This window comes from Cryptomeria japonica, chromosome 5, assembly GCF_030272615.1.
Source record: "Cryptomeria japonica chromosome 5, Sugi_1.0, whole genome shotgun sequence".
Lineage (NCBI taxonomy): Eukaryota > Viridiplantae > Streptophyta > Pinopsida > Cupressales > Cupressaceae > Cryptomeria > Cryptomeria japonica.
In genome coordinates, this window is record NC_081409.1 from 65,627,374 (window position 1) to 65,646,919 (window position 19,546).

At 36.3% G+C, this 19,546-nt stretch overlaps 1 protein-coding gene across 2 annotated transcripts in view; it reads right to left on the bottom strand.

Annotated features, from left to right (window-relative positions):
- LOC131032721 (MICOS complex subunit MIC60, mitochondrial) overlaps positions 1-19,546 on the bottom strand; it is a 106,014-nt gene that overhangs the window by 74,296 nt on the left and 12,172 nt on the right. The window lies entirely within an intron of this gene.

Genomic DNA, 19,546 nt, shown 5'->3' on the forward strand with positions numbered 1-19,546 from the left:
TTTTCTTTGAGCATCCTCATACCCAACTATAATGAAATGAGTGAGACATATCACAGAAAATTTTAAATCATTGATCATGACCATATATCACTTGCGGAGACTTGCGGAGCAATGATCATACATGCTAAATTCAAAAATTCAAAAAACTGGCTGCTTAGCGAGTATCCAAAGCTCTTCTACAAATCATAAAAGCATATCCCTTGTGGAGCAATTATCGTACATACTAAGTTATAAACTTGGCTGCTTAGCAAGCATTCAAAGCTCCTCTAGATAGTGGAAATCAAAGGTGAGAGTAATAGATCAATAGATGCCACAGGGAACTATTCGTCTTATATTTCAAGTATGGGAAAGACACAAATACACTATATCTAGAACAAGATACTTCTAGGAGTTGGAACTAACCAAACAAATCTGACATCCAAGACGGACAGGGAATTATTACTCTTAAATTTCAGGCATAGAAAAGAAACAAAGTAACACATACAATACTTGCCTAGAGCTAGTATAGATATCTTAAATACATCTATCTAAAAACTCCAAGAATATCAGTTTTGGTTTTATTTTATTAAAAGTTATTTTGTTTACTTAGAATTATTTTATTTTACTTAAGAACAAATAAAAAAAATATTTGCATTGTATTTGAAGAGCTATTTTCATCTATTTAATTACTTTATATTTATTTTTTCCTCAAGAGTGTTTTATTTTATTTACATTGTTTACATTTTTTTATTTAAAGAGTAGAAATTATTTTATTAAGAAAAGTCATTTTATTATATTTAATCAAAAGTTAATTTATACTTGAGAGTTACTTCATAATTTTAGTTTTTCAAATATATGTTGGCTGTATTTTAGTTTTTATGTATACAATAACAACATGAGACTCCTTGATGCCACTGTAGAATGCCTGTTGATCTTAACTAGTTAACTCTAGGAATCGAACCTAACCACACAAATCTAATGTCCACATTTGAAGCATACTTATCTACAATATGAGACTTGAACTTTGACATAAACAAATAAGTTCTCTCATAGGAAATCAGATTATAATGAGCTCCAACAAAACAAAAAATTCATTAAGATCTGTATTTTCAATTTTGCATGCAACAGTGACTGCAATAATTAAATGGTGTAAAATGAGAAACTTGCTATACTGAATAAGCAAAATAAAATAAAAAACAAAATCATTCATCCTAATCTATATTTTGAAGAGGGGAATAGATTCATTCAAATTATGGAACATTCAATTCCACTTGACTAATATGAGACAAGAATTGCATCCCTGATGGGATGGCTTCCTATATAGCTATGTTATTGGTTCTTGGCATAGAACCTCTGGATCTAGGTACAATCCACCTCATGTTGGAGTCTGGTGCGGTGTCATGCCCAGCCAGAACTCTGCCCTTGCAAGACAATCCACAGCATGAAATAAAAGGGAAGGGCAGCACAATGAAGAGCAGCGCCTAAAAGGAAAGGGCAGTGATTGCATACAATGCGTCTTTCCAAAACTAATGGACATGACCTTTTTTCCATATAAGATATATAATGGAGCAAATCTCATTGAGAAGAGGCATCAAGGAATGGAGCAGGAAAAGAAAATTTAAAAAAAAGTATTTGATCTGATATAAGCAATAAAGAAAAGAAATTCCAATTTATTATCATCGGCCAAGCTAGTAAGTTATATGTGGAATTATGACACAAGTATATGAATGCATTATTTATAATTGCTGAAACATATATAGGATCCCTACAAGAGCAGATCAAGAAATGAAGGATATTGATCAGAATCAAAAATCATTACATATAATTTGCACTCATCAAGAAATTCAGATCAGATCAGTGAAGAGCACACGGTTATACTGAGAGGGGGGGTGAATCAGTATAACAACTAATTTTACCAATTTGAACTTTTTCAACTTCATTCACAAGTATATAAGTTATCTCATAAACATATTCATTGCACACCAATATTCATATGTGATCTAAATAATATGAACATAAGTAGAACACAAGATATATGCGTGGAAACCTTTACGGGAGAAAACCACGGTAAATCAATGCTTATATATATATATTTCTTCTTTTACAATATTTCGTAGGCACCAACCTACTAGAGGCACCAACCCCTAACACTGTTTGTGAGCACCAACCCACAGGAAGCACCAACTCCCAAATCTGATTTGTGAGCACCTACCCATTGGAAGCACCAACTCCCACTTCTGAATTCGTGAGCACCAACCCACTTCACATAAATCTGAAATTCCACCTTCAAAATGTTGCTATAATAACGGATGATGGACAATTTGATCTTCTCAAATATGCTGTGATGAATATTACTAATCAGTCACATAAATCTGATCATAATCTCCTCATAACTCTCTCGTAAATATGTTCTCAAACTGCACATATAAATCTGCTCATAAGTCTTCTTTATCTCTGCAGGAAATGCTGCATAATCCTCCCACTATATCTGCATACACTTCTCTTCTATCATCATCAATATGTCTTCTGTCTTAATATGCAAATCTGTATGTCTGATTGATATTTCAAACATTTATAATCCTCTTCTAAAACTGGTACATCTTCATTTACAACCTTCCCATAATCGGGTACACAAAAATGATTATCTTCTTTTATTTTTCACACACTCACAGCTTCAACATAATTCACACAGCACACCCTTGTGTCTGATTATATTTCCAGAATTACACACTCTATTCTGTCAGCAACTTATTATATTTCCAGCATCATACACCTTGCCAACGCTACGACACACACCTCATCGTATTACACATTAGTGTGGATGTTATATATTTTCACTCACTTTTTCAGCACAATATACAGACACATACAACTTCACTACCCCTCGATCCATCTCATATGTATATCTTTTATTTTAATAGTCACAACTCTTTACAATGAATAGACATGTCCATCTTGATTTTTATCACAGCTTTTCATATCAACCATTTATTATCAATCGCACCCTCTAATCAGATTCATTAATAATCAAACTCTGTATATTACGTATCCCTTCAAATAATCAAACCATGATATTAGTTTGTTGTCTAAAGTATCTTGATCGCTATCGTTGCTTTGTCTTAATCGCTGCCACCTTCTGTTTGATTCATACCTTTTCATGAATACTTCTTCGACTTTGACTGTTTCCTCGAGAATTTAGTATACTATTAATCGGTCTCAATAAAGTCATACCGCATTCGTATGCTTATTAATATACTTTATTCATCGGCTGGTGATTATTTTAATATAATTGTTGTCGTTAATTTCCAGCGCTGTCTCAAGAACTTCTTCAAACGTATTGGGATCTGCTGTAATATTTCTTCTTAAATATATCATCTTTGTCGCTGCCCTTTTTTTTTTGGTCTTTATTATCTTTCCATTAATCTAGTTCATACGCCTTTCAATATCTTTCCATTAATCTGGTTCGAACATCTTTGACTTCACCCACGAATAGCAATAAAGGATTCCACGAATTATGGAGTATAGGCAAATCAAGATATCCACATCCAAACATGATAAGTTGAGATAAATATGAAGTCTGTTGTGGTATACATGAGTCGGCCCAGCATGTTCATATACTGCTGCATATTAACTGATTCCACTTTTGATGAATCACTGAAGCTAAATCGATGTTCTTCATCCTCTAGTTGCCATAGCTGTTGTCTTCATTATATAATCGCTGCTCATATTCTTTCAACATCTTCCTTAATAGACTCTTTCAAAGAGTGCTGGCTACATGAAAGTCGACCATGATGTTGTGTATTCTGTATCGCTTCTCTAACAATTACAACTGAAGATCATGTCTCGAACCATTACCAAATCAGCTATCTTTTTGTTTTAATCGCATCACTTGCATACAAGTACAAAGTCACTGAAAACAATGATCAACCCGTTCCATTAATTTGTATGAAGTATTACTTATCTTCACCACAGCTATGAAGTCGTATTTTAACAATTATCGCTGCCTTGGTTAATTAATTAACTGCTATCTTCTATTCACCATTGCTGTAAAGAATCAGATATAATTGCTTTATATAATTCACTTGACTTTCTTTTTGATCGCTGTCATTAAATATTTCCTTAGGATAAATTGGTCAGCACTCATAATGGTCTCTGCCTGGACTCTGTGTACAGATCACTGTAATGCAGATCACTGCCATATTCTGAGTATTATGTCGTTGGTCACTGATTATTATAAACTGGTTCCTCGAGTTTGACATGAATCGCTTGTGCTTGAATTTTGCCTTCAAAATAAGATTGATTTTGACCTTAGAAATCTGCTCATATACTTGTCTGATTTGTCTCCATAAGTCTTCTAAGAATTGCTCACTTAAGACACGTATTATCTTTATCAACAGTAACATGTAGACTCACACATTATTCGATACTATGGTTAGCTTCCATAGATGCTGACACCTCAACTTGCATATTAAAGAGATGCCACCTTTGCATATTAGTGTGGAATCGGTCTCGGTTCATTAATAATGTTGTCTTTAAATCACTTCCTTATTATCCCTTTACGTAGGATTATTATGTCTTTAGTGGGGCTCTAACATTAAGAGGTGGGCCCCATAAATATTATCTTTTAGTGGGCTGCTAGCATGAGGAGATGGGCCCCATAAATAATTTATTTGTAAAACTTAACGTAACATGTAATTGTTTCATAGAGATCTGCACACATAAATTAAGTTAATCTCTATATTTCTTCTATGGTCTGGTTGCTGTAGTCATGTCTTGTTGTGTATGTACAGTATGTACAGTATTAGATATCAGAATATACAGTATATATTCTCAGTCAATGTGCTCTGTAGCCATTTACTGAGACAATATATATATATCAGTTTGTTATTTAGTGGTTCATTGTCTTTGTAAACAGATTGCTGCATTGATCACTGTATACCCACATCTTGTATATGGAATTCATCTTCAAAACCGATCACTAATCTGATTACAGAGATGTCTTCATATAAATCACAGTTATCCAATTCCTTAACCATCACCTTTGACATTGATGATAGTCTTCTTGCATCTTTGACATCAATGACAATATTTCCATCAATCAGATCATCTCTCATATAAGTAACCTGCATTTTCATACAGCAATCTGATGATATAGCAAATATTGTGGTATGCAATATGACGGCATATTTAACACATAGTTTCTCATATTTGGTTCATCGAATCTGGACATGTTGATGCGGAGCCTTCTGATTGGAGGAATAGTGACTGGGATGCCACCTTGTCTTGCGTTTGCTTGGTCAATGAACGTTGAGCAATATTTCATGATACTCAATGTGATGATGATGAGAAGCTAACTTTGATTAACTCTTCTGAAACTATCTACTTCTTCAACGCACCCTTGCACTGACTTTGGTTGATCCTCTTTCGTCCTTGATGTACTTGATGGATGATGCACCTCTCCTTGACTCTCTTGTGTATGATGAGGCCTCTTCATGGTCAAGTCACTCCTCCTTTGGTAGCTCATATCGCCTTGAAGTGCTTGCAAGATCCTTCTTCTTGATATCCTGTGATCTCCTTGAGGATAGTTCTAACACTTGAGGTCTTTTGATTTTAGCAACACCTTGGGTACCTTCTCATGCATCTAAGGCGTCCTTAATGTGGATGAAGCCTGAAGAAGTCCTTCTTGTCCTGGCCTAATCTCCCTCTAACTGGATCTTGTTGACCTGCAAAACAAAAGATGGTGTCAAGCACATATGATATATTCATCCTAACATGGCCTTACCTTAAATCATCAATAAGAAGATATTTGAATCAATTTCCCTTGAAGCTAGGAGGAAAAGACACTTTTAGAAGAAATTCGCTCATGTACCTTAGGAAGGGTCAGGAGCGAAATTAGCATTTTGCTCAATTTTCCCTCATAGAAATTCATCTCTCATCCTTTTCTCATCAAAAACAAGTCATTGCCTTCAAAAATGCTTAAAAAAGGTTTCGCTCAAGGGCCTAGGCAAAGCACAAAACCCCCCTAGGAATTTCGCTCTGGACCCTTTGGAAGGGTCAGGAGCAAAATTGGTAGATGCTCAAAAACCCTCACATTTCTCATCATTTTTCTTTACTTCAATTGTTTCCAAGGCATGATAATGTCCTAGTTGAGGTTCCAAGGCATAAAATTAGTCCATTTTTGAAGCAAAAGGGAGGGTCAGGAGCGAAATTTGTCATTTAGCCTCAAATTCATCATTTCCTATGCTTCAATTCACTTCTCAAGGCAAGTATACATCAATCCTCTTTCAACCACGCCATAGAAACAAAGATTTTTGACCTAAACAAGGAGCACATAGGTGCTTAGGAAAATTTGCTCTAGACCCTTTGGAAGGGTCAGGAGCGAAACTCTTCCTTTGATGCCATTCATCTTATAATCATCATTACGTTGCCTTGAACTCAACTTTTCAAACCTCCTTCTATCACCATCAAGTCAATTCGCCCTCAATTTAGCTTAAAACAAGATCTTTTTGGTGCATTAGCTGAAATAGGGAGTCCTTCTAAGGATTTCGCTCTGGACCCTTTGGAAGGGTCGAGAGCTTAGGTGAAATTCGCTCTGGACCCTTTGGAAGGGTCAGGAGCGAATTTTGCATTTTTAGGCTCAATTCACACCCCTTTTCACTTGGCTTTATCTTAGACTTGACTTTTCAATCCTTTTCTTGCCATGCATGATCACCATTCAATGTCTCTAGTGAGGAATTAGGTCCTTTGGAGGATTTCCCTTTGGACCCTTTGAAAGGGTCGCGAGCTTAGATGAAATTTGCTCTGGACCCTTTGGAAGGGTCAGGAGCGAAACTTGAGGAATTAGTCTTAGATATCATTCAAACATTCAAACTTCACCCTCATTCACATTGTTCTCACCTTAGGACATGCTAACAAATCACCTTAAGGAGGCACCTAGTTCAAAATGTTGGATCAAAAGTACATCTTAACAATTTCGCTTAGGTACCTTCGGAAGGTACATGACCTCGAGAGGAATTTCGCTATGGACCCTTTGAAAGGGTCAGGAGCGAATTTTGCTTTTTAGCTGAAATTTCTCTCATTTTGGTCTTCAAGCTTGCTTCAATTCATTTATAAGGCATGGATAGATCCTTCTCTCCTCAAAATGACTAGAAAGCAAGGTTTGTGGTCTAAACTTAGGGATAAAAGAGGATTTTAAGGAATTTGCTTATGTACCTCTGGAAGGGTCAGGAGCGAATTTCGCTTTAGGGCTCAAATTCTTGACCTTTTCTCCAAATTTCCAAGTCTAAGTTTGTCAAAGGCATCTCCAGGGGTGAATTCAAGCTTATTTCCTCCCAACAAGACATGTCTAGGTTCAATGAATGGAAGAAAAATAGAAACAAATCTAGTTCGATTTGGGAAGGATGAGTCGTGTTTCTAAATGCAGAAATTGAACTCTTTGTGAGTTTGTACTTATAATGAATTGTTCATTCATTGCATTCATTTCAAAGGTTCAAACTTAGAGAACAAAATACTTTTGGATTTCAAGAGTTTTCAAAAGATTTCAGGAGACTTCAAGAACTATTCAAAAAATTATCAAGAAGCTGAGGCATGATTGTGGGGTTTTTAATACACTTTTCAAGAATTTTGGGGGAGATTTTCGGGAAATTTTGGTCTGATTTTCACATATTTTCCAGAATTTGAATCTGATTTCAACTTTAATTCACAGATTTTGGGGACTAAGTTTTTCATTTTCAGGTTTCTTGAGGACCAATTTCAATTCCAAATTCTCAAATCAGATCAAGTTCTTTGAGTATTTCCAAATTTCTAAGTGCTTACAACCTGTCAAAAACTTTAAGTTCTGAGGAATTCAAAAATCAGAGCACACTCTGCCATCAAACCATCAAAATTTACACTCAAAGTTAGAATCTTAAATTAATTTTTTTTTGGTTTTGCAGATCATGGATGATAGCTGAGGCAGGATCATCATAGAAAACACAAATGGAGTTTCAAGCCAAATTCAGAATTGAAGACAAGTCCACAAGCAAGGTTCGTCCGAGCACAGAGATGGCCAAAATTTGGCTAAGTACTTCACAAAAAAAAATCCAATTTCCTCCATTGTGGCAAAAGCACAAAGGAATTCTTCTCCAAATTCGAGGCACTTGAAAGAATCTCAAGACATCAAGAAAGAAAAGTCCTCAGACTTGATGAAAAGAATTTCAGATTTCTTGGCGAATTTCATCCACAATCATAGACCTATTGAAGCAATCAGTTTAACTTCTTGAAGGATTTCATCTCCTGAAGAATTAAAGACAAGCTCCCAATCAAAATCAGATGGTGACAAGAAGAATCAAATTTCCATACTTAGACAATTTCTTCACACAAATTGGAGAATTCAAGGAAGACATCCAACACGCTGAGGTGGCGCCTCATCATCTTCCAACCAATCAGATTGTTCCAAGTCAACATGTCCAAGTTCAAAGAACCTGACTTATCCACAGAAGCTTCTAGAGGGCACACTTCACAATGCAACAACCTTCTATTTTTATTGTTGGTTCATATTTAGCAAGAAGGACAAGTGTACCCAAATGTAATTTTATCATTGATCAAGGGGTAGTTAGTTGTGCCAAACCCTAATTAGGGTTTCGATCTTTCAAATGGGCCCTTGATCATTGTTTGATCTCGGTCATTCAAAACTTTTGTGTGCCTATATAAGGTTTCTTCCTCTCATTTGGAGGGTGTGAGGTTTTTGAAATATTGTTGCGAGAGGTCATCTTTGGATAATACATTGCTTGTGTGCTTCTAGGCCTTGTAATCTCTTTTGTCATGAATGATTAGCAAGGTTTTCAATTTCCTCAACACAATAGTTTAGATTTTATTTCATGTATGTTAGACGAATGCAAGATTTGATAAGTATTGATTTGTGGTGAATCTCCGCTCATACTTTTGATGAACAGATGATTTTTGTTCATTGTGTAAAGTTAGTCTAAGCTTTCCTTTGTGTATGTTTAACTTCCGATCATAAGCACATCCCTTGAAGATTGCATTCACTTTGTGTAGTTGTTGTAAAAGAGGTAAAGCAAAGTGTGGTTATTGAGTTCACCTAGTCAATACCGTCTCTTGAATTCCTAGGAATAGATTAGAACTGTTGATTATAATTAGGGATGGCGGATTCCAATTGCCATGGGCAACATTGGAATCCGACCAAGGGGGCCAGCCCCTTCCCCAACGTGTAGGGCTGGGCCCTATACCTCACGGTATCAAATGAAGATCCCACGCTACACTCAAGCCAACACGCCACCATGTATTGGGCCAACCCTATCCTAATGATTTCGGTTAAATAAATAAATTAAAGTCATTAAATCATAATGCAAGCCAACATGATTAAGATTATTATTCCCCATATAAATAAACTCCAACTTCACTCTATCATTCACTCATTCAGTTTTTCCATCCATGCGAAATATATGTGCCTACCAATGCGAATTCAAGAGGAAGACTACATCTGCAATTGAAGGGATTTATCCCTGTCATATCAGCGAACTACACATGCCAGTTGTGGTGCGAAATTCATTAATGAAGAGAGCGAACTAAGGGATAAGGTTGCTGTCCATCAAAGAGCAGACTTCATACATTACCAACCTAGGGTTTGGACCTGATTGCTGATTGATTGTTTAGATGTGACTACTTGATGCTTGTGAAGTGCAGTTTTGTGGAAGACATTATCAGTCCTAAGTACACACACCTTCAAGTACTTGAGATAAATGTTGTAACCCTCATATGAACATAATTCATAATCAGATCTGAGGATCTTTTCTGGCTGGGTTTTTCCTCCTAGGAGGTTTTCCCGGGGTAACCGTGTCTTGTTCTTATTTTGTTCATTTCTTTGTTATGCCTAAATCTGGAAAACTATAAATCTTTCATCTAATCAATTTAGTTAGAAACTAAATTCTGGTTTTCTGAGTTTATATTAATCTAAAAGTGTTAAAACTAACAAGAACTTCTAAACCCTTGTCTCCTTTTCAGTTTTTCCATGATCTAGGTCCCAAATGATAGAGTTTCATTGTCTAAACCTTCATTGTGAATTGAACAATCCAAGCATAAGTCCCTTTGTATATTACCAGCATATCACAACGCCCATTGAGCTTATCCACATGTCAAGACCTGACAAAAGAAACCTTGGAATCGCCATATGATCTTCTCGCAATCTTAGCATAAGCAGTGATTTTTCAAAAGAGGATAGAGTGTCTTTGGACATTTTATTCTGAGTTTGGTGAATGATAAAACAAACACCAACACTACGTTACTGTGTAAAGCTTCTGAAACCAAAACTATTTTACTGTGTAAAGTTTCTGAAACCAACACATGAACCCCCACTCTATCCAGACCAGCAGATATGATACAGAAAACAACTAATTAAAAAGCAGGACAAAAATAAAAAATGTGGACACCTGATACCTATACCCATTTCACTATTGAGTGAACTCATTTCACCATTTCATTTTGTGAAATTCATCTAAATGCCTAACACCTTCTAGAGGGTTTGGATCCAATCTTGATTGGCACATTGAAGTCAAGAACAAGACCCTAGAATGGCAGCTAGAAATCAATTCAGAAATCAAACATACAGTGTTCCATTTGCATTTATAATGTTATGGTAAAGATACACTTTTCTAAAAATGCAGCATATGTCCAGGAAAAGCTCCTCACAAAATAAAGTACCAATTTCACTCGAAAAACATTGTAGAACATTAAGGCTAAACATATAAAAATATCAACAAACAAGTAAAGCATACAAGATCAAATAGTCAAGCCCCACTACTTTCACGTAATACTACCATCATGGAATCTTGAAAGCCCACTCATTCCATATAAGAACAATTCAAGGATGCATGCTAATGTGATGAAATCATCAAAGTAAAATACAACATATGACATGTCAAACAAAATGAAGAGCACTTGTTGTCACATGAAATTGCACCAGGCTGGACCAGGTCCAACATTCCAATGACACAATGGAAACAGCCTCAAGGTGTGGGCCTTTTGCAAATGAGGTTGAGTCTCCGATGAAGACCGGCTTCCTTTCTTAACTAGATGCGAAGCATTCAACCCAACACTTAGAAATCCTAATCTAATATTATTCTACCAGGTTACAAAAGGAAAGGGTGAGAGAGAAATGCATGAAATGAAACAGGTGGTGATGCACCTAGATTAAAGCTGTTTCTTCCTGCCCACTACAACACAAGGAATCAATAAAGATGGCAGAAGAACTCACACTGATCTCTGTCTCACAATTTTAGGAGATATATGGAAGTGAGAAAATTAACAAGCGCTAAGAGGGAAGAAGGCATCCTCAGATAGTTCTTGCAACAGATATTACACAGCATATGCAGATGAAAAGCATAAAACATTCCTATGACCATAAACAAAAGAAACATGCACAATATGATAGAAGGGAGAAGAGGTGAAAATGTCAACTTTATTCACTCATAGGCATGGAGCAAGTTACAATGACAGAGGTGCCAAAATGCAAAAAGCTCTGTAAATTCCTACGGGAAGAAACCAAGAGGAACCCTTACAAAATATTACAAAGTTGCCCTTATAGTTCAGGCATAACTAAGGTAAAAAATTACACATCAGGGTATGACCCTAACCCTACTAGGGTTAGCAGAAAAGAAGAAATCAAAGCTACAAATAAAATAATGATCTATGATGTGTGCAGATCATTTCCTCCTGGCACAAAATGATAGATTGCCATTAAATTTGATCACTGGAATGGACAATCACTAACAAGTCAGCTTTTCAGATCTTATGAGACATACTGTCAGGCAAAAGGACTCCTACAAATCATAAATGAGCATGTTGGTGTGCAAAATATTCACTGCAAGGCATGGCGGCAAATTAATGGCGCCAACCTGTAGCCTCAGGCCCAAGAAAAGATCGTTGGGGGCACTGAGAGCATTAAATTTTGTCTTCCTATCAAGCTCTACTGCAGACAAGTTGTACCGCCATAGTCCTTGGCAATGTTTAAATATTGATTATCAATTAGATCTATTGACGATCTATCGAACGACATAGTGAGCTCCATATCAGGTTTAACACAAGGTCATCAATCAAATAGATTGACGGCCATCATTCTGCTTTGATGTCCCACTTGAAAAGTTAAGGCCACGAGTTGAAACAATGAGGGGCTGCCACATGGAACGCACATCTTTCATCCTTCAGGCCCCTTTCCTCCTTTGGCGAGATCACGCAGAATGAACAAAGGTTCTTGAAACCTTGTCAGCCCACGAAAAGGTTGCAAGAACCTCGTCGAGGCCCGACAAAGGTTTTGAAACCAAGACAACTTACTGAAACACAAGAAACTTGCTGACTTCAAAAAAGTGGTTGAGAACTTCCCTTTCAATGAGGTTGTGAGTTTGTTGTTGACCTACGATAAAGTTGTGAGAACCTCGTCGACTTCCAAAAAGGTTGCAAGAACCTCGATAAAAAAACAGCATAACTGAAGAATGCTTAACCTTTTCACAAAATAAGAACTTCATCGGGACCTCAAAGAGTTGTGAGAACCTCATCCTCACCTGAGATGGTTTAGGAAACCTCATCGGAGTCTGAGACAAGTTTTTAAACGAAAACAAAAGACCAATGCAAAATTTAAAATTTTCAAGGGAAGGAAAAAACCACTATGTTGTCAAGAGCTGAGAGAGATTTCAAAACCTTGTTGGGACCCAACAACGGTTTCGAAACCGTTTGAATTTGCTGACAAGACTAAGGACTTGGAAAAAAAATGGAAGCCAAATAAAACATAAAGCAAATGAACCAAGGCAACCACCAAAATCTATCAGGACTTGACGAGGTTTCGGAAACTATAACCAAGGCAACCACCAATCTAACAGGACTTGACGAGGTTTCGGAAACTATGTTGGGGCCCGACAAAGGTTTTGAAACCATGAGTTTTTAACAACAAACTAAAAACTTAGGCATATTTTGGATTTATTCAAGTGGGTTTTTTAATGAAGCCTAAGGGAAGACCAATAAGGATTTTTCAGATCCATTATAATTGATGGGCAATGAAGGTGGGCAATGAAATGTCAACAACACTCCTATCTCTAAATATGAAGACGCAAGGAGAAAACATCATAAATTTTATTTTTCCACCTCAAGAACAAAATCAAAGAGTTCGGGTTGTAGTCAATCCCAACTTTTTGTCATTTGTCCTATTTTTTAGTCATTTATCATGATTTTCATCCTTTTTTTATTTATTTCAATTAGTTACACACTTCTATTCATAAATTGCAATTTTGTTATTTGTGATTATAAGTTGTATGTTTTATATTGGCTCTCCTAGTCATTTATTGCAAGATAATTGAAATTTGTTGTTAAAAATGGTCCAAAATACACAAGTCTTAGACCTAGGAAAATTTCAAAGACATCTCCATAAATGGCATTCAATGCAAAAAGATAAGTAAAACTTGCATGTACAATTTTAGATTAAATTGCTTTTAAGTGCTTCTTGGTTGGGAAATTTATGTGCTTAATTACTAAGTAATGTAGTTATATTACATGAGACTTGCTGCAATATTAGTACTTGTTCATTTTTGGGTAATACAATATTTACTTTATTTATAAAGAAATGTTTACACAAATAGAGAAAGAGAGGGGGAGAGTTAATGTGGAATTCAATTTGATGATGAGAATATGCACTTATACATTTATCTTATAAATTAGCATACATTACAAAGAAAAAATTGAAAATTCTATCTTTAGGTTTTGCTGAAAATAATGTGGACAGGTGCTCATCCTACCCAAAGATAAAATAAAATTGTAATAAAACTATAAGTCAAAGTCTACATAAAGAAGTAAAGAATTGAAACAAATGTGCATGCTTTAAGTCCTATGAAGGAAAAAAGACTTCTGAAAAGTCTATAGTTAGTGAATAATGCCTATTATTATGTTTCGGTAATATGGTTTATGTGACTATGTATTAATTGTTTGTCAGCTTTAGGTGGTTATAAGAGTCGGCTAGTTGACAATTGTGTTCATCTTGGCAACTATCAAGTCCTTTTAAATTTATTTTGTATCATCAAGAAAAGCAAAATGATCTAGTTGGATCAAATCTGATACTTGGGTGACCATCTTTAGTCTACTCCTGTAATAACTTTATGCACAAATTAAGAAATACTATTACTCCTCTATTTGGTGTGCATTATTAATTTCGTTCACTATTTCAAGTATTCATTTTATCATGAAGGAGAGTAAAAATAGCATCATTGCCTTAAAAATAATCAGGTCAGATTGAGAGCTTCATGCTCTCTGACCCCAATAAAGGCATGAAGAGACCATAAGGTGGTCAATACCAAGATATCAGGCGATCTTTAAGGCTAGTAGAGGAAGAGAATGAAGAAGACTACAAGAAATAGTCAAAGAAACCCCAGCAATACGAGTTAAAAGTCAAACCCATCCCAAGAAAGAAGTTGAAGTCAAAGCTGTAGTTGAAGAAACAAAAACATTTCCTCTACAAGACAATGTATGATGGGAGAGTGGGAGGAGCTAGCCAAGCACTTACCACTACGCAACCAAGTGTGGATCAATCTGTCAAAGTGGGAAAATCAAGTCAACCTTCTCTAGACAAGGTAAGTTGGGAAGCAACTCAAATTCCTTCACATAACATCAAAAAGTTGCTAATTGAAGAACAAGCAACTAAGCCAAGGCTATACAAAAGAAAATTTGAAGCAAAACAAGTGTGCAAAACACTGAAGCTAAGGGAAGAGTAGAAGATTCCTACGTGGTTAAGAGTGTGAAAGAAGCACTAGAACCTCCAAATCAAAACTTCCTAGCAAGAAGTTCCAAGCACTAGGTTTGTATCAAAACAAAACCATGGTAAGCCCTAGCGTAGAAATGCAAAAGATGCCCAAGTTTACAAGCAATGGATCAAAGGATCCTATAACGCACTATAAGACGTGATACAGTTGAGACATGAAATGGGCAAGATTATCAAACTATTTGACTACGGTATTTTACAACCACCTTGCGAGGTGTAGCAATTGATTGGTATACATAAATTGACCAAGTCTCTCAAAACACATGGGAGAGATTAAAGAAGGCCTTCAAAGAAGAGTGTAAGTTGCTTTGTGATGATAACGCAATAGTACCAAAAATTAACAATACAAAACAAGGTAAGCACAAAAAGGTATGAGCTCATCGACTTCAAGAAATGCTTGTATAGTTAGAAAAAGAACCAATTGACGACCTCAGGGAAAGATGGATCAGCAAAGGTCTACGTCCATCATTAAGAAAAAAGATGAAGGTAGTACCACCCTCTTCCTATGAAAATGATGCTTTAAATAATGAAAGAATTGAAGGAAAAGAAAGAAACCAACAAAGAAACTAATGAACTATCGCCTACTAAAAAAAGGTGAAGGTCACAGCAAAGGTAACTATCCTAGGAAATTGTTTTGCAAGATTTGCCAAGTTATGGAATTTAATTAAAGAGTACCCAAATAATTTGAAGACCAAGAGTACACAAGTACTCTTTCCATAGGCACTCCACCAAAGCCACTGAACGCATCTTTGAGCAATTATCAAAATCAAAGAGGTTGAAATCAAATACAATGTGACCCCAAAAGACGTTCAATCATACAATGTTGATATTGTAATGAATGGAGGGCATTTTGTGAGAGAATGCCAACACAAGCAAGGCAAATTGCAACTATTGTGCAAATGGTGTGGAACTAGAGATCATGAAGACATCGGATGTTGAAAGCAAAAGGCCAGTGTCAACATGATTGATGTAAGGAAAAATGAAATAGTGACCATTACTTGCGCCAAGTCAAAAAATGTTGTGTACCCAAACCCATGTACAAGAAAAGAAAGACTTCATGAAGCAAGGGTCGAAGTGGAAAATGCTATGGCTAACAAACTACACCACTCAAATGCAAAAGCAAGTACAATAACAAACAAATTGCAATTCAATACAAATATTACAAGGCAAGCAATTCAAACTACCATATAAATTTAAGTAGTGCATTTATTACAAAGATGCTCTAACTTCAGAAGGCTATTGTATCGAGAAACAATGAGACAATGAATGCTACAACCTGTTGTTACATCTTCACACATCACCCCATTGCAAATGGGGACCCCCACATTTTCACTTCTTAGTTTAGCAGTTTTGCTTTCTTTAGTTAGCTTGGCAGTAATTTTGAAGTTTCTTGCCTTAGAGTGACAGGGTTTCGTCTTGATATGACTAGGAGTGAGTCCAAAGATTAAGTGGTAAAATCAAGTCTTGTGTAGAGGTGAAAATTCAAAATTGCTTGCAATCTTGCAAGCATCATGTCAAACTTCGCTTTAAATTGCATTTCTAGCAAAAATTGCTTTCAAATGTTGTTGTCAAAATGCAAAAAGATGTAAAAGTTATCAAGGGCTATAATAGAATTGTCAAGATGTAAGAAAAGTTGCAAAATGTTGATTGAAAGTGAAATTATGAGGCTAAGGATTGAAATTCGATTAAAAATACATGCATGATGTGAATCTCCACTTTGCAATAAAAGAGAGAAGTGAATTTCCTCTTCACATTACATGACTAAGTCAAACCTCCGCTTACCATTGCATAAACAAGTCAGATTTCTGACTTACATTGGGTGATTTATGCATGCATCATGTGAGTTTTCGCCTTTCATAGACCTTGTTATGCATGACACTTACTAGTCTTCGCCCATCAATACATGTGCATTGAAAATCCACGCTTTGAGCCTTTATACATACACTAGGTGAAAACACGCCTCGCATTGGATAATTTGTGCATGAGCTATGAGAAAATTCGCCTTGAATCAGCTATTATATGCATGCATAAGGTGAATTTCCGCTTTGAACTCTTGTTTTATGCATGCACAATGTGTATTCCCACAATGTATAAGCCTAGCATTGCATGACTATCTCTAAATTCTACCTTGCACCATGCAAACCTAGGTCAAAATCCCACTCAACAATCTTTGTAAAGGGCAGAAAATTTGCGAGTCTAGAGCAGAGCAGAGCTAATATTATATTGCAAGTCGAATTTACTTGATGAAAGGAAAGAATTCACTCTCTATATATATCCCTTGTCAAATGCAAAATGTGGAAGGATAAGGAGGCCATCCAATGACCTGAAAATAAAAGTTTCACTCCCAAATAAAATAAGTGCAAGGTAAACAAGGGCCGACCTAAGGAGACCTAAAGTGAAACATGGACGATGATGTAATACAGTCAAAACATGAAATCTCCTATAAGTAAAAGGTGCAAGCCACCACTCTCTCATTCAACTCAAATGCAATATAATCAATTTAAAAAAAAAGCAGAGCAGATCTACAGCAGTGAGGAAGAACGATTTCAGGCAACATTCAAAGCAATTCAAGGCAGAATCAAGGGGGCGAATGCATGAACAAGACAGCCTAAATCTCGAAATAATTACATAATGCCCTAAGACTTCCAAAAATCATTACATGAACTGCTTAAATCCCCAAAAACCTTATGCATAACCTGATGCAAATCCTGAAAGTGCATACACGGGCACTAGGAAGTTCTGATTTTCCATACAAGGGGGCTTGAGATTTCCGAAATCTAATACATGGCATGATGAAATTTCCAAAAGAGAATACATGGTAAGGGAAAAATTCCGCAAGTGTATGCATGACAGAGTGAAAAAAACGAAATGCATACATCAGATGGTCAAAAACCTAATTTTTAATGCACTTTGTTTCAAATTGCAAAATACTCAAGGGAGATGATAGGCCAACTCAATAAGGTTACAAGGGTTTTGGAATGCTTAAAGACTTCAAGAATTAAGGAAATAGTAATCAAGGTTAAAGGCTGGAAGGAGGAGTTATGAAGCAAGGGCAAGTTATTCATAATCAAAATTGATGTTCATACAAGATATTTAGACTTCTTCAAAGTGAACAAATGACGCAAGGGTTTAAAACTGTCAGTTTTATTGTCACAAACTTCTTGCATTTCATTGACTTGAGGTGGAGTAATTAGCGCACTGCAGTGTTAAGACTATCATGCAAGGTCAAACCCCCAGAGGTGCAAGGCGGGATGGATCAAGAAAGGAGAATGTCGCACGTGATGGAGGAGACAGCTAGCATGGCAGAAGGTGTGGATGTGGTGATGGACTTGACATTGACCGAGACAACGATAGTAGCAGTAAAAACGGATTTTGCTTCGTAGACAAAGGTGGAGGTGACTATCCAGTGGTTGAGTGCTAGGCGACAAACAACAGTGGGTGGTAGGAGGTGGTGATAATAAGAAGGTGGAGGAAGGAGATTGGTGGTGCAAAAGGACGTAGGAGATAGTGGGAAGGAGGAAGAGGAGATGTGGAGAAAAGGATGGAGAGTAAGGACAATTGTCGATTGGAGAGATGTTAATGCCTCAGACTGATAATGGGGATGAGGTCCCTCATTGTGACCCCACTGGTTCATATCTCCAATCAAAAGCATTCACGGATCAAAAAAATATATAAAATTTAAAATGATTTTTTGTTTTTCATGCATTTAAGTGTCGCAAACACACCAAATTAAATGTTTCTGGTTTTTATTGACGAACGTTTTTACATCCATATGTGAGTGTGTAAGCCTTCAGCATAACAAGAAGTCCTTTTACATGGACTGCCTAATCGACCACCAAGACTAGATTCATCCAAAAGGATAAAAAGGACCTTTAGACATGGACAAGTGGAATGGGTCGCTTAATGCATGATTATTGACAAGTCTTCCCCTAAGGCAAAGCCATACACATTGACATCCAACCCATCCTAAAGAAACACAAAAAGGTATTTGGTAACATCCCACCGCAACTTCCTCCCAAAAGAGGTTTTGAACATACCATAGAACTTGAAGAAGGAGCTAAACCTATAACCACTACACCCTATAGGCACCCCAAAAAAATTAAAGAAGAAATAGAAGGAGCCATTAATGAGCTTCTCGAAATGGGCCACATTCAACCTAGTTCTAGTCATCTTGCCTCCTTTAGTTATAAAGAAGGATGGTATTATGAGGATGTGCATAGACTATCAAACCTTGAACAAAAAGACTATAAAAAAATGCTATCCTATTCCTAGAGTTGATGAACTGATTGACAAATTTCATGGAGCAAAATACTTTTCTAAGTTTGACTTACAATCCAGTTACCAACAAATTAGAATGAGGAATGAAAATATCCCCAAGACTGCCTTTAGATGTCACTATGGACACTTTCAATTCTTAGTCAAAACCAACACCCCTGCAACATTCCAATCATGCATGAACACTTATTTAGGAAACAACTAAGGAGGATCCCACTGGTGTTCTTTGATGATATTTCGATTTACAATAAAACATCAGAAGAGCACCTTAAGCATATTGATAAAGTCCTAGAAATTCTTGAACAAGAATCGCTATGTGTCAAACTTTCCAAATGTGAATTTGGGTTAGAAGATATCCTATATCTAGGGCATAAAATTAATGCACAAGGGGTAAGTGTGGATGAAGAAAAGATAAAAGCTATAAGGGAATGGCCAAAACCACGAACCCTAACCCATCTAAGGTGATTTTTGGTTTTATGCAACTACTACCGACGGTTT